Here is a 15,159-nt window from a genome sequence, read left to right as displayed (position 1 = left end):
GGGCAGCAAGTCCTGCACAAGGCAGGAAAGCAAAGCTAAGGAAAAATCAGCAAACTGGACATTACCAAGCACACCTCTTCCTGAAGCAGCTCCTCTTGCTGGAGAGCCCATTTTCACCTCAGACAGCAAGCAAGGAAGGGATGCACACCTAGAAGAACCTTCACCAGCCTGAAGCTCTGCTGCACTTCCTTCCTCCCCTCTCACAGCGAGGTTTTCTGATTTCTTAAACGTATCAAGCACGTCTCACAAACCTCTCATAGCCACTTAAAGCCAGGGGTTAAGTGCAGCTGAAGTGAGGCAGCATTTCTCCTGTTACATTTAAATTGTCTGACGTGTTGTTTTTTCCCATTCTGATGTTCCCCATCAGAGGGAAGCAGGAGGGAGCTGGAAGGCAGCATGTGCAGGCACTGGCACAGAAACCAATCCACACTTCCCTCTGAGAGCACTGAATTCCAGGGGGGGTCTGCAGAGGTGACTCGGCTGGGGTGCAGCCTGCTCCCAAATTCTACAAACAGAGCCTGTTCCCTGGCTGTCCAGAGGCATCCATCTGCTCTCCATGCACTGGGAGTGCTTTATTCCCTCGTGGCTGTAAAACACTGCAGGTGAGCAGCAAAGCTCCTGCCAGAATATCATGCTCAGACCTCAAACTCCCAGTGAGGCTTTGCCCTCAGCTGCCCCACACATCAAATTCAGCAGGAACATTTTCCTCCTGACACTGACTTGAGTGTCCTGGGAAAAGAGATTCTTCTGGCCACTGCAAAGAAATAAATGAGCCACCTGCACACAAACACACTGAGGGCAAGGAATTCAAGCTGGGTTTATGCTTGACTCATTTGCTGCATTTGAAGTTACAAGATGACACCTGTGACAATCAGGTATGTTTAATTAGTCTGGAAAGTAGCTATGAGAGCAGCAATTGCTCTGTGTTGACCATCCATACATCCCCAGTCTGATGCAAAAGACCCCTAAATCTCAGGAAGAGATTTTAAACAGGCTTAACACCAACATTAACAAGTGGCAGATGACTTGCTAGAGTTGAGAGGTCATCCCTGAGGGAAAACAGCACAATGTGTCCATAAATAAACTAACTCAACAAAACAAGTACAGCTGAGCCCTAAGGAAGCAAAATAAATTCAATAAATTGAAACTCCCAGCTACAGAAGTTATGTCAGCTTTCAGAGGTTCCCATAACTTGCAGCAGAAATTTGTTTCACATGCTGAAAGTTTTTCACCCTCTGTCTTGGCCTCAAAGCCATCAACTTGGAGAAGGAATTTAACTTGGAAAAGGTATTTTCTGGACAACACACCCCTACTAGGCTACAGTAATTGCTTTTTAATCTTGCTTCTTCCAGGCATTGCTGCAACAATCCTCCTGTGCAGGTAAACTAATGGTAAGGATTGGTCATTTCCCAGGCTTTGATGAGTATACAGGTAGAAATTCCATTAAAAAAAAAATATATTCTTTCAGAGTTAGCTTTGGAAATTGCTCTGTTAGCTCAGGCTCTGCCTTTTTCATGGAAAAAGCCCTTTGGGACAGGCAAACCTGGCCATGCACACTCAGCATGAGATCTGGCACCTGGCAAAGTCCTATTGGCTATTCTGCAGCAGGTGCTTGGCTGGAATTCCACCGCTTTCCTGGAATTCCACAGATTTCCCCCCATGGAAGCAATAGCTCAATCCTGACAACTGCAATTAGGGAACACAAACCTTCATTGTGAACAGAATCAGATTGTGATTTAACTCTGACCCCTTCAGTCCCATCTATTCCCTCTCAGCATCCTCCCATTCCACCACCCAACCCCAACTTTCACACTTGGTTTCGCAGTGGTTTTGGTATTTCAGCAGGAGCTGCCTTCCACTTCTCCTGAAAGCTTCTGTGGTAAACTTTGACACTCAGTTACCAAACTGTGGCTTTTGAAAGACACACAAATTCCCTGAAGAAACCAAAATATTGGATTGGAACAAGGGGAGACAATTCCCTGCTGTGGCCTGCTCCTGTTAAAAATACCGAGCTGGGAGTCTGAAGGCTGCACCTGCACAGATGTGAGGGATTAATAATCTCTTCCAAAGGAGTCTTGTGAACAAGGAAAACATAACTGCCTTTTGCACTACTTCCCTTTTTGAAAGGCCATTTCCTGCAATGCATCCTTTACTCAAGTTTTCCATTAGCTCTGTAAATACCCAACAGCCTCTTCCAGCTTCAACAGCTCCTCAGATGATTTATGAAAGGTGCAAAAACACTACATTGGCAGGAAAGAGAAGAACTGAGCTCCACAAATGTATCTGCAAATCTGACCTGAACAAAGCAACATATTTTCGCTAAAAATTAACAGAAAATAGGCTGGGAAATTGAGCTAAATCTTCCATAAAAAGCAAAAGTGCTGCTGGGGCTGCAGACAAATCCTGTGCTAAGAAGCAAGGAGTCACTATCAGTAGAAAAGACCTTCCCTGGAATGCACAGACGCCTTGTTCAAAAGGGTAACAGGAAGATAACACCAAGAGGAGCACTGCATAAAAACACCAAAGCCATGACAATAAACAAACCCATTTGAAAATGGTCGTTTGTCCGCATTTCTGTGGAACAGCCCAAACCAAGGATTGTCTGCTTTCAGCTCCCAACATAAGCAAAAAATCTAAGCTCCCTCGTCCTTAGAAATATCAGCAGTACAAGGCATTCCATTTCTCAGCAAAAGAAACTTTTCTATTGCAGATTTGATGAGCCAGTTGGCCTCGGATATGGCAAAAAATTTGGTTTCTGGATCCACCTTCCCAAAACTGGACACGCCTCAGCATCAGGAATCTGTTCCATCCCTCTAAGAGCCATCTGCAATTTCTTGGGGCTCTGGCCAAGCAATTAATTCCTCCTAATTACTGGAATGGGACCACCCCCGGCTGGAATTTCAGCCAGCTCTCCCTCCCTGCCCTGCCCTTGGGGGGGATGCTGATCCCTGACTCCAGCCTCAGGAAAAGCAGACCTTGGAAATGAGATCCTGGCTGCACTCCTGGATGTAAACATGCAGGGGGATGTCCTGCAGGGCAAGCAGGTCACAGGGACCCAGCACAGTGACACCTGTGACCTGGGCGGGAGCAGCACTGGGACGCCTCCAGTTCTATGCTGGCTCATCACAGCCAGCTTGGGGAGAAGCCAGACACGTCCTGTGACAACCAGCAGGATGAGGATCCTCCCTGCTCTCCCCAGCAGGTCTGCTCAGTGGCTGGGTTCTTAAACAAAGGGGAAGGAAGCGTGGCAAAGCATCCTCCTAATCCCCACAGCCCCACTCCTGGAGAGGTGTCCCAGTCCCCACAATCCTAAACTTTGAGGGGTGTCCCTGTTCCCCACAACCCACACTTGGAGGGGTGACCCAGTATTCCTTGGAAGGGTGTCCCAATCCCCATAATCCTGTACTCAGAAGGATGTCCCAATCTCCACAATCCTGCATTTTGAGGGGTGTCCCAATGCCCCCAGTCCTGCACTTGGAGGGGTGTCCCTGTCCCCTACAACCCTGCACTTGGAAGTTTGCTCAACAGCCTGACAGGGGAAAGGATGAATAACAACCTGAATGACACAACCCAGCTGCAAAAAGGGGAGCTGAAGTCCCAAAAGAAGGAGAAAGTTCTGCCCTCATCAGATACAGCCACAGATCTTCCTACATAGGATTTAAGATGGACTGACACATGTTGCAAAAGAAGTTTAATTAAGGGAAAAATAAAATATTCTCCATAAACAGTAATACAAAAAGAAAAATCAACACAGCCCCTAAATTTCTGACACTGACTTTACCAAGCCAGGATTTGTTTCCTTCTTCAGAACATTAAAAATCCAGTTTGTATTTCAATGACTGAATCACCAATTATTACAAACTATCTACATCATTTTCATCCCCTCCCTGAAGTTTCTAGGAAATTCACTGCATCAGCACATGACAGGAGAATCCAAGTTTGACAACGCTTGCCAGAACAATATTCCTGCATTTTGAGCACAGGGAACAGCGCACACAAACAAGGTGGCTGACCTGGCAAAGGCAGCTGGTGTTGAAATGCCAAATTCCCCTCTACCTTACCAAAAACCCCAAATGCTGCGCAGGGGTTCCCAAAGCAAGGCAGGACGTGGGGCCCACAGGGCCTGTGGAGATGGGAATGGACAGGGGGAGGTGGGAATGGACACCAGGATGTGGGAATGGACATGGGGAGGTGGCACTGGACACGAGGACATGGGAATGGACACAGAGGAACAGCGAGCAGACCAGTCCAGGGAGGGACTGCGCCTAGACGTGATTTCAAAGTGTCTGATTTTAGCTGCATTTCTGAGCCTTGAACAAACCTCCCTCACTCCAATGACAAGAGGCAGCACCAGAGGTGGCAAGCTGAACTTGGGAATATTTGCAAAGTCACGCTGAGAATGCTTCTATTAAACGCTGTGCTTAAAACTGTGTCGCTTTGCTGCACATCAATACTTACACGGAGGAATTATTTAAGTACACAGCTCTGTAAGCACCTAAGAAAGTGTCCAGATAAGGAATAGCTCTGCTCCTTCTCCTCTTCCCACTTGTCTGAGGCACTGCAGGAACGGTGCTGCCCTCACCCTGCCACTGTAAATCATAGCAATAAAAACCCCAATTAAAACCAGAAAGGTACTTTGCTCAAGACAATCAGACAGGACAATCTGTTTTTTAAGGGCTGGACTTGAACACTTAATTTTTAAAAAGTACAGCCTAAATAAAATAAGTAGGTTATTAAGCATCCAGCAGTCCCTTCACATAAATGTCCATGGAGTAATTCACTGCTTTTATGAAAAAGGAAATGTTTTTAAAGCAGACCGGGAAAGGAAACAAATCCTCAGAACCAGAAGCCACTACAGAAACCACTCCTCATTCTATTTATTTTAATTCTTCACCCACTTTTAAGGCTATAAAGACAGCAGGATCAGCATGTTCAGCTCTCCAAATTCTTCACGCTTCACTTTGCAGTGTCTGTGGAAATAAATGGACTTTTCCTCCCTTCCAGCTGAAGTTTGTGGGGCTTCTTCCATGACCATCAACAACACAAAGACAAAAGCGTGCAAGAACTCCACACCACCATTCTGCCCTCAAGCATTGCTCCAGCACCCCCAAATCCAGCAATCCCAAGCTAAGAGACTCCAGCACCCCCAGATCCAGCAATCCCAGGCAAAGAGACTCCAGCACCCCCAGATCCAGCAATCCCAAACTAAGAGACTCCAGCACCCCCAAATCCAGCAATCCCAAGCTAAGAGACTCCAGCACCCCCAAATCCAGCAATCCCAGGCAGACTCCAGCACCCCCAGATCCAGCAATCCCAAGCTAAGAGACTCCAGCACCCCCAGATCCAGCAATCCCAGGCAGACTCCAGCACCCCCAGATCCAGCAATCCCAAGCTAAGAGACTCCAGCACCCCCAGATCCAGCAATCCCAGGCAGACTCCAGCACCCCCAGATCCAGCAATCCCATGCAAAGAGACTCCAGCACCCCCAGATCCAGCAATCCCAAGCTAAGAGACTCCAGCACCCCCAGATCCAGCAATCCCAAGCTAAGAGACTCCACAATGCCCAAGTACTTCTTTCAAACATTGAGTAGCACTAACTGCACAGGGAACAGTCTGGTGTGCAAATGTTACACTGGAATACACCCCACAAGCTGCACTGGGCTCTGTCCCAACTATCCTAATTCAGGACAGTACTGGGAAGCAAGCAAGCCTGAGCATTTCCAGCTGTCTGCACACATCCTGTCACTGCACTGGCTACTCACTACCAGCAAGTCTCCTCCTGTTACTTCCAAAAGCAAGACCCACTTCAGTTCAGTCTACTGCAGACCCTCAGCTGCCTCTCATTTTTAAATAAAAATAAAACTCATCAATACGTCAGTCCCAAACACAAAGTTTGTTGACACAGCTGACAGAGTCACTGCAGTACTTACTCCACTCCAGGGGTGCAGAAAATGTCATTAATGCTTTGCATGACCCAGACCTGAAAGAAGCCCGTTACTGATATTCCCTGTGCTGCTGTTTCCCTCTGTGTTGTTATTTCCCTCTTGATAAGGCCCCACCCTGCCAGTCAAACCACAAAGCACATCTCCAAAACCTCATGGAAGACCCTTTAACGCTGGAAACTGGGAATATGAAGACAAGGTGAAGGAAGAAAAACCAGAGCTTTGACAGCCATGAATTGAAGCGGCCCAGAAAGCTCACTTTGAACAGATGCACCCCAACCTTGGGTTTCTCTGGGAACGAAATCTGAACCTGAAAGCGGGGATTCAGTGATAGGGATCAGAGGTTACAGCTCTGAGGTGTTCACTCCTCCCCTGGATGCCAGGGTGGGGAGCCTCTGCCTGCCACAAGCCACCCTGCCACCACAACCACTCCCTCACAGAGGAACACACTGGCAACAGCCATGCTGGGAAATTCAACCAGCTCTTTTCCAGTGAACACAGAATGCTGGAATGGCTCCATACTGAGTTGGAAGGAATCTTCAAGCTCATCTCTGATGAGTTTTGCACGCACAGTGAACCCAGAGTTTGGAATCTGCACCTTGCAAAGGCTGGGAGCTCGTGTCCCCACATCTGTCAGGAACACGTGTCCAAGCCCCCTCTGCAAGGGGTCAGGGTGTCTCTGCACAAATACAAAGCTCCCACCCCATAACACTCGTGCTGAAAAGTGCAGCAAGACAGAGACAGGCAAAGCTTTAGCCACATCACAATTTCTGGGAAGCTTAGAGCAAAAGGGCCAAGTGCTCCCTGGGTTATTATCCCATGCCTGGGTTATTATCCAATCTTCAAATGAACACAAGTCATTAATTTATTAGCATGACATCACATCCTGCACGCTGAATTTCAACACACAGCCATAACAGTGGAACCACGTAAAGAAATACAGCATTCCCTAGGATTTCTAGTCTGCTCTCCAACCTTTTACCTTGGAAAGACCAAAATGGATGTTCTGGATGTGGGAACAAAATCTCCAGGGAATTAACAAGCAAAAGACAAAACAATCTATTAAGTCAACCAAAATTCTGTAGAGTGGACAATTATTTTAAATATCTCCTCATATCCAACTACAAATGGGCAGCATTAAAGCACAATTACAGTGTGAGGGGGATTATAAAGTTAAGAGGTTAAAGGAGATTGTTTGCATTAAGTACTATATTAGCAAGGAGGAATCTAACAGGAAGAATCATAAAAGGATTTTAGACTGGCAGCCACTCAATAAAGTGGCCAAGGAAAGTTCCCTGTAGACAGTTATAAATGATGCTGCTCAATTCACTTGTGCCCTGATGGACCATGAGTTAAGGAGCAGCAGTTAGAAGTTAAGACAGTTAAGGAATAGTTCATTAAGAACATCATCTCAGCTGGCCAGGCACAGAGAAGAAGACAGCTAATGGCCTTTAGTGCATCAATCTGTGCACCTGTATCCAATATCAGCTGGGTCTCAGGTTCCTCCCTCTCCTCCCCTGGCACTGAACCAAGCTCGCAGGGTATCTCCCCACAGCAGGTGGGAACCCATCTACCCAAAGCCGCCCATCTCCTTCCATGGACATTTTCAAACCCCAGCAGGACCCTGAAAAACCTGACACTTCTTTGGGGTTAGTCCTGCTCACAGGAGGAAGTAATGTAGATTTACCTGTGGTTGTCATCTCCACAAGTATCCTCCCAGTCACTTACCCTTGCTGAACCCATGGATGAACTCTAGCATTCCCTCTCAAAAATATTGTAATTCTTGGATACAAGACACGTGGCTGGATGGGTCTGTGTCTTCTCAGCACAGACACTCATTTTCTTGCAAGCAAAGGAATGCTGAACAAACCATCAGAACTCAAATAAACCCCTTCTAATAAATGTGCTTAGGGCCCTGTTTTTGTTTTTGAAATGGCATTTGATAACCCATCTATTTATCTTTTGAAAGGGAGAAAAAAATGAATTAGGAAATTGCACAGGCAGAAAAACAAAGTCAATATCTGACAAAGAGTTTTGTTAATTTGCGGGTAATTGTTCATTACTGCAAAATAAGGTTTTTGCAGTGCTTCATGGAGTATAGATAAGAACCCCCAGCCCATTAATGAGTATTGCTTTTGGCAAAGGCAAGCTTCTCCCAGGGTGGAGAGCCTCCATAAAACCATGATTCCATTAAATATGGATCCTGACATCCCAAAAGTACCCAGGGGAAAGGGAACAACATGTTCTGTCGAGTCATTCAGCAGGGATCTTCACATTCTTGCACTCACCCTTTTCTGTCCACTCTTGCTTTGTTCAGAGCTCTGCTTTGGATGTCACCTCCCCACCACTGCCTCTGCTGAGCACCCCAAGCCTCAGCACTTGGGAACATGGGTGTTCCTCTCCCTTCCCTCCAAGTCTGGTTTACTTTCTTATTCCACTAAAAATGTATTCCCCAGACATTCGACATCCACAGGCCATTGGCACCCCCTGCAAGGGGCAAAGCTCACCCTGAGTTCCCCAATCACCCCAAGGTGCTGGATTTTCCCTCCCAGTTAAAGCAAGTGGGTTTTCAGCCCTGATGCACTACAGAATCCCAGAATGGTTTGGGTTGGAAGGGACCTTAAAACTCAACCCATTCCACACGGTGCCATGGGCAGGGACATCTTCCACTATCCCAGGCTGCTCCAAGCTCTGTCCAACCTGGCCTTGGACACTTCCAGGGAGGAGGCAGCCACAAATTTTGTGGCTGCCAGCACTGAAAGAGGACACCCTGGAGTGCTGTCTCAGAGAAGGCTCCAGGAGCAGCTCACCACTCTCATGGCCAAGCAGGTACTCCGCTCTCAAGGCGCTTTCAAGGTCTTTTTCATCATTCTAACAGCAGAGACATTTTTAAGCCTTTCAAATAGCTTTGAATTAACTTTCCTGACAAAGTTTTCCTGAGCAATATAACCTGACTACGTAAAACTCCATGCAGGGACACACAGAAGACAAAGAGCAGACCTGAGAGTGGAGGAGAAGCTCGATTTAGATGGAGCTGTTTCATTACTATGTAGATTCAAAGCCATTCCTGCAGTTACTGAAGCAATACCCCAGCCCTCCTAGCAAGCAAAAATCCATTTTGTGTACAAATAGGGCTTTTACAGCTTTGGCACAGTGCTTGACTGCAGAGTCAAACTTTTCAATGCCTGATAAAATTTTACTTGAAAGTGGCAGGAGAGCTCATGCCAGGAGCCTGTATGAAATGCCAGCTCAGTGGCAGAAGGTCAAAGCCTGGTATCAGGAGATTTAATGGAAGTGTTTCCAGACAAACTTCTTAAAAGCACTGGGCTATCTAGGGAGGCACAGATTTACACTGCTTGGAAAGCCAAGGACCAATCTTTATGACTCTTCTCCAATCAAGGATAATTTCTTTAACACTTTAACACTCACAAAAAGCCCAGCAGTAAGGTGTCCTTTCCTATGTCTACCCAATCATTGGGTATTTGGCTGAAGTTAAGAATAAAGAAGTGTTTAATGCCACAGGTTTTGTTTTACAAAAAAACCCAAAAGCAATAACAACAAAATCCCCTACAGAACACATCAACCAAACAAAAAATACCCCAAACAACCCCCAGCCCCCCTCAGAACAACAAACTCTCAGTTGCAGAAGTTGCTAATGTCCTGAATAAAAAACCCAGAAGACAGACACAGACAACTGAGTTTAAAGACCAACAGCCCAAACAATTAACCTTTCTCCAGCAGTGCCTAAAACTATGGCTGGAGAAGCAGAAATTTAAATTGAACTGAAAGGCTCTATAATCTTTACCATTTTTACAGAAGTATTTAAGGTTAAGTTGGTGTCAACAATGACCCTGAGCAGATGTCAAGCATTAAGACTTTCAACATAGTGGATTTTGCCAACGTGCTGTCACCACGTTGTAATGTACAAAGGGACAGTAAAACCCCACCAAACCCTAATCTGTCTGCTCAGGGTCTCCCCTTCCACCTACACAAATGCACTGTTGGATTCACTCACAAGAGCAGATTTGCAAGTGCTCCTCCAACTCTCCCATTAAAGCATCTCAATTGTCTGACTCTGCCATTTTAACAAATTCAAGTATAAGACTTTAAATTCAATTAGCACAAATCTCAGTGCTCCAAACATTAAATTTGCAAGTGACATTTAATGGCATTCAACACACACGGAGCTAAGCTAATACACTAATGGACCAGCAAGGGAAATTGTAAAACACTCCCAATTGCAATGCTCCTTTTTAGTAAAGGAAATTAAAGAGGTAGGCTGCAGTGGACAGGAGGAAATGACAGCTATTAAAAATCCTTCTTAAGCCAAGGCTGCCAAAGCTCTCCTCTCCAGATCCACCTGTTCAGAAAGGGGCAATTTTAAGGCTCTTTCAGTCCTTAAGACAGGATTTACCCTGGTTTTACTTCTGTTTCTTCCTACTTTTTCTGATGAAGGCTTAGACAATGCAGCCCCCACTGTGTGTTGCTCCCCAGACACAGAGAGCAGGGATAAAATCCCCAAGCCTTGTCCCACATAGCTAACAAGGATGTGACAGTGCCCACAGCACCCCAAAAAGCCAGTCCAGCAAAGCCACCTGAGGAATTCTGCTACCACACCTGTGCCTCACCCAGCTTGCTAAGGAAGATGCCAGTTTTCCTGCACTAGAAAAACCCAAAGCTACTGGACTTCAGAGATTCCTTGAAGTCCTTTTTTTTCCCAACTGGCAAAATGCTTTGCTTTAATTCCATTTAAACAGAAAAAGCTACCTTCAAGCAGTTTCAAAATCAGGGAGACAGAAGGCAGACCAGACAGGGAAGTCAAGGAGAAAAAAAGTGTTAGAGTCACGACTCTAAGCAGAGGGAGCTTTATTTTGTTGTGCATTTAAGCAAATTAGCACAAGCAAAATCTACAGAAGATGCTTTCCCAATAAGGATTTATTAGTGGTTTTCTTTGATTATGCATGTGTAGTTGGACAGCAGAGCAGGACTGCAGCAGCACAGGAAGAAAACATCAACAGGACATCTGTCCCACTCTAGATTTGCTCCCCTGATTTGGATGAGTCAACTGTAAAGCCCAGCAACAGCAGTAACTGCATTTCTTTAAGAAACATGTGACAGTCTCCAAAATTAAGTTTTCTCTTCTCTTTCCAGCTCTTGATCAAGGACTATCAAAACAAAGCTCACGGGTTACTTTCAAAAATTTGGGGGTTTTTTTCTCCCCTCAACTACAACACCACATTTGATAAGATCAGAAACAATGCAGACAAATATTTTAGAGATGTTTAAATCAGAGGATCCCAGAATGGTTTGGGCTAGAAGGCACCTCAAAGACCATCTCTTTCCACCCCACTGCCATGGGCAGGGACACCTTCCACCAAGCCACACCTGCACCAAACACTGCCTCTGCTAAGCAGATTTTCAAAATAATAAAATATGACTAGGCTGAAATCATCCCCAAAAGCCAGTAGGTTTCACACGTTCCTCAGTCTTCTGCATTTCCCCCAGCATTTTGGGCAAGGAGGGGGACAGGACTTATTTATCAACTTAATGATGTCACACCACACACTTTGGGAATTCAAGCTGGATTAAAAGCTGCAGATTCCATGCAGAACAGCAGCCCTCCAGAGGGCTCCTGCCCCTCTCTGTGTGCTGGTGCCCAGCACCCAAAAAGCCTCCAAGGACACCAAAATCCTTTGGAAAGAACTGACAGTACATGGGAGCTCAGTTCGTGACCATCAGATCCAAGAAACCTCTAAAAAACTCAGGTTTTTGAGCTCATTTTAAGCTCACCTCTACTTCAGAGCGCTTTCTCCCCGTACAGCTGGGTTTGATGTGCTGCACTTGAATCATGACTGAAATAGCATTCAGGTGCTCTGCTCCACTTCAGCAAAGAACAGCCTGGACCTACCTGCCTGGGCAGCCTTGGAAAATCCTTTCTGCCCTGCACAAGTCCCTGCAAACCACCCCAGGAAAGAGGGACCAGGTGTCATGTCCAATAAAAGCAGCCTTCAGGCCTGTGTGCAGCACTCCTTCGCTTTTTGATGATGCTATATGGATTTATTCTATTACTCAAACAGGCCCTTTCCCCAACAAGGGTCTGGATTATTTTTGAGCATTTTTTTTTCCACAGGATGTCCTGCTGCCCCAATTAAAAAGCCTTTAATTCCGCAACCATTCCTTACGGCCAGGCTGAAATTGCTTTTAAATCCGAGTAAGTCCCAGGCCACCCATATTTAGTGCACCAATTAACCGATGTTGAGCGATGCAGAGAGGCAGCAACCAGAAGAAGGAAGAATTTTTAAGTCACCATCACCCACAATGCATGGGTTCAGTTCAAGAGAACTCAAGAATTACCTAATTAAAAGTAGCACCTATTCAAGCTTGATCAGTGTTGAGAGAAGCAATGAGATCCATGGAAAACAACAAATCACTTCCTTTTAAGCATTAATTCTGAGCAGTCAAATAACATTCATAATACCTCCAAGTCCTGAAAAATCATCCACCTACTTGGATTTATTAAATTTGTAAGTGTCACATTAAAAGCTAATTAACATGTTCTCAGGTTGATAATGTGGAAGGAGAAAGAAGCATAATAATTTGGGAATCACCATTTGTTGCACAGATCACAAACGCAGTCTAAAGGCATCTGAGCTGAATTTAGTTCTGCTCCACATGCCCAAAAACTCAGAAAAATCACAGCAATCTCTCTGGATTTAGAGGGGGTTTACTACCCATATCATAAAAGCAGCCTTTACCTTTTGTCTGCCACCAACCAGGGACACTGCCCTCTCTTTCCGAACTCTGAACAACTTCACAAAGCTGGAGCAATTTTAACACCCACAAAATACTACACAAAACAAACCAGAATGCAACTCCAATACAACATCCACTCCCCAAAAAAACGCAGCCAAGACCAATCCCACCAAGATCCACAGCACCACTTCCACTGACTTCAGCCAGGCGTTTTGTACTGGTTCTGTGTTTTGCACTGGTTCACAGCTGGGCACAGAAGCCAACAAGAAAGCATTTTCAGCCACGTGGGGAAAGGGAGTCTGAAGGCATCACTACAAATCCTGCTGTCACACCAGGCTGCACCATCAGCCAAAGTGACACGAGGACATTCATCGACATCCCAGTGCTGCTCTGCTAGGAGAGGCTGCCTGCATCAGCAAGCTTCAGCAGCACCATGTCAATATGGCAGAGCTCCCATTTTTTACAAATAATAATCTTTTTCTCTCTCTTCCCATCTTCTCTCCGCGTATTTATGGTGCCTTGAAGGCACCGAGGCACTCTTTAATGAGGTTTTCACACAAGACAGAATAAATTAGAAACCTTGATCAAAACAGGGCCTCCAGGAGGAACACAGTACAAAGACAGCCCCATGCTTTATACACCCTGAAAAAATCCAAATACTGCAGCCGGGCAATCAGCAAGCCATTCCACAAGCAAACAGGGAGCACACCCTCCTGCCAGGGTGCCCCTGGTGGGGAGGTCTCTCCTTTTCACCCTCGTTCCGCTCCCCAGCCCCTTCGTCCCCAAGAGGGGGACAAAGCCATCACCCCCTTGCCACGCCACAGACCTCAGCCCCAGCGAGGCAGCACAGCCCCAACCTCAGTGCTACAGCCCTCCATGGGATGGGATGGGATGGATCTGCTCCCATTCACAGCAGATGCGTCCAGCTTCCTTTGGAGCAGGGAGCATCCTGCCTTCCCATCCCAGCAGAGGGACTGGAGCCCCCAGGCTGAGGGGAGCGGGCTCACCCCCGCACTCCCACCTGAGCTAAGGGGACCAGATGTGCCCACAGAGCCTCGGGGGCAGGGAGGACCAGACCCGCCGCTCCAACACCCTGCGGAGGAGAGGACAGACCTCAGCAGGCTGAGGGGAACCGAGCCTCTCCTGGCTCCTGGGGCTGAGGGGCTGCAACCCCCCGAGCTGGGGGTCCAGAGCTCCCCCGGGACCAGCTGCACCCCCCGAGCTCGGGCTCCCAGAGCTCCCCCGGGACCAGCTGCACCCCCCGAGCTCGGGCTCCCGGGTAGCCCAGGGCTGCAGCCCCCCGAACTGGGGATGCAGAGCTCACCCGGGTAGAGCACAGAGCTCCCGTGGGCTCCCACGGCCGCAGCCCCCGAGCTGCGGGTCCCAGAGCTCCCCAGGGCTGAGCAGACCGCGCCTTCCCGGTGCCCCCGGGGACTGAGGGGCCCAGATCCGCCCGTGCTGCGGGACCGAAGCTCTGTCAGACCCCCGAGCTGAGCAGCCCGAAGCCCCCTCGGAGCCTCCGGTGCTGCGGGGGCCGGAGCTCTCCTCGCATCCCCCGGGGCTGCGGGGGCCGCCGCCTGGATGAGGAGCCGGAACCCCCCGGGGCACGTCCCTGCCGGGGCGGCGGCGGCGGCCGCGTCCCCGCTGTCACCGCCGGTGTCCCGTCCCGCCGCCACCCCCGGGCCTGCGCTGAGCCGGAGGCCGCTGGGTCGCCGCTCACTCACCGTGCGGAGCCGCGGCTCGGTGCGGACCGGGTGGGTGCGGCCGCCGGGCGGGTCCCCGGGCGCTGCGGCGGCTCCAGCCCGCTCCCCGTGTCCCGTTTCCAGTACCCCGTTCCCGTGTCCCGTGTCCCGTGCGGCGGCCGCGGGCGGGGCGGGGGCACCGCGCACCACGTGACCGCCGTGTCATCCCGGCCGCCATCTTGTGCCCGTCCCTCCCTGCCGGGGAGTGCTGCGCCTCAGCATTCCCATTCCCATTCGCATTCCCATTCGCATTCCCATTCCCATTCGTATTCCCATTCGTATTCCCATTCCCGCTCCCGCTCCTACTCCCACTCCCACTCCCGGAGGGATCCACAGCCCCCGCTGCCCAGCGCAGCCTGGGGTGCGCAGGGGCAGCCCGCTGCTCGCTGTGTTTTACAGAATCCCAGGATCACTGAGGCTGGAAAATCCCTCCCAGCCCATGGAGTCCAAGCTGTGCCTGATCCCCACCTTGTCCCCAGCCCAGAGCACTGAGTGCCACGTCCAGCCCTTCCCTGGACACCTCCAGGCATGGGGACTCCAAACCTCCCTGGGCAGCCCCTGCCAAGGCCTGAGCTCCCTTGCCATGGAGAAATTCCTCCTGGTGTCCAACCTGAGCCTCCCCTGGCACAGCTTGAGGCCGTTTCCCCTTGTCCTGTCCCTGTTCCCTGGCAGCAGAGCCCGACCCCCCCTGGCTGTCCCCTCCTGTCAGGGAGTTGTGCAGA

General features: G+C 48.6%; 1 protein-coding gene across 3 annotated transcripts in view; it reads right to left on the bottom strand.

Annotated features, from left to right (window-relative positions):
- The window catches only part of SGMS1 (sphingomyelin synthase 1), an 87,936-nt gene extending 73,376 nt beyond the window's left edge, over nt 1-14,560 (bottom strand). For 2 of the 3 annotated variants that reach the window (XM_058840774.1, XM_058840769.1), the window contains exon 1: nt 14,420-14,554. The gene's annotated coding sequence lies outside the window, so the exon portion shown is untranslated. Of the gene's footprint in view, nt 1-14,419 lie in introns of all 3 variants that reach the window. The other variant, XR_009277818.1, reaches the window with a different exon arrangement.
- Between the last annotated feature and the right edge of the window lie 599 nt (nt 14,561-15,159).

Source organism: Poecile atricapillus, chromosome 6 (genome assembly GCF_030490865.1).
Source record: "Poecile atricapillus isolate bPoeAtr1 chromosome 6, bPoeAtr1.hap1, whole genome shotgun sequence".
NCBI lineage: Eukaryota > Metazoa > Chordata > Aves > Passeriformes > Paridae > Poecile > Poecile atricapillus.
Note: the sequence above shows the minus strand (reverse complement) of the source record. Positions and strands in the feature narration are given on the sequence as shown.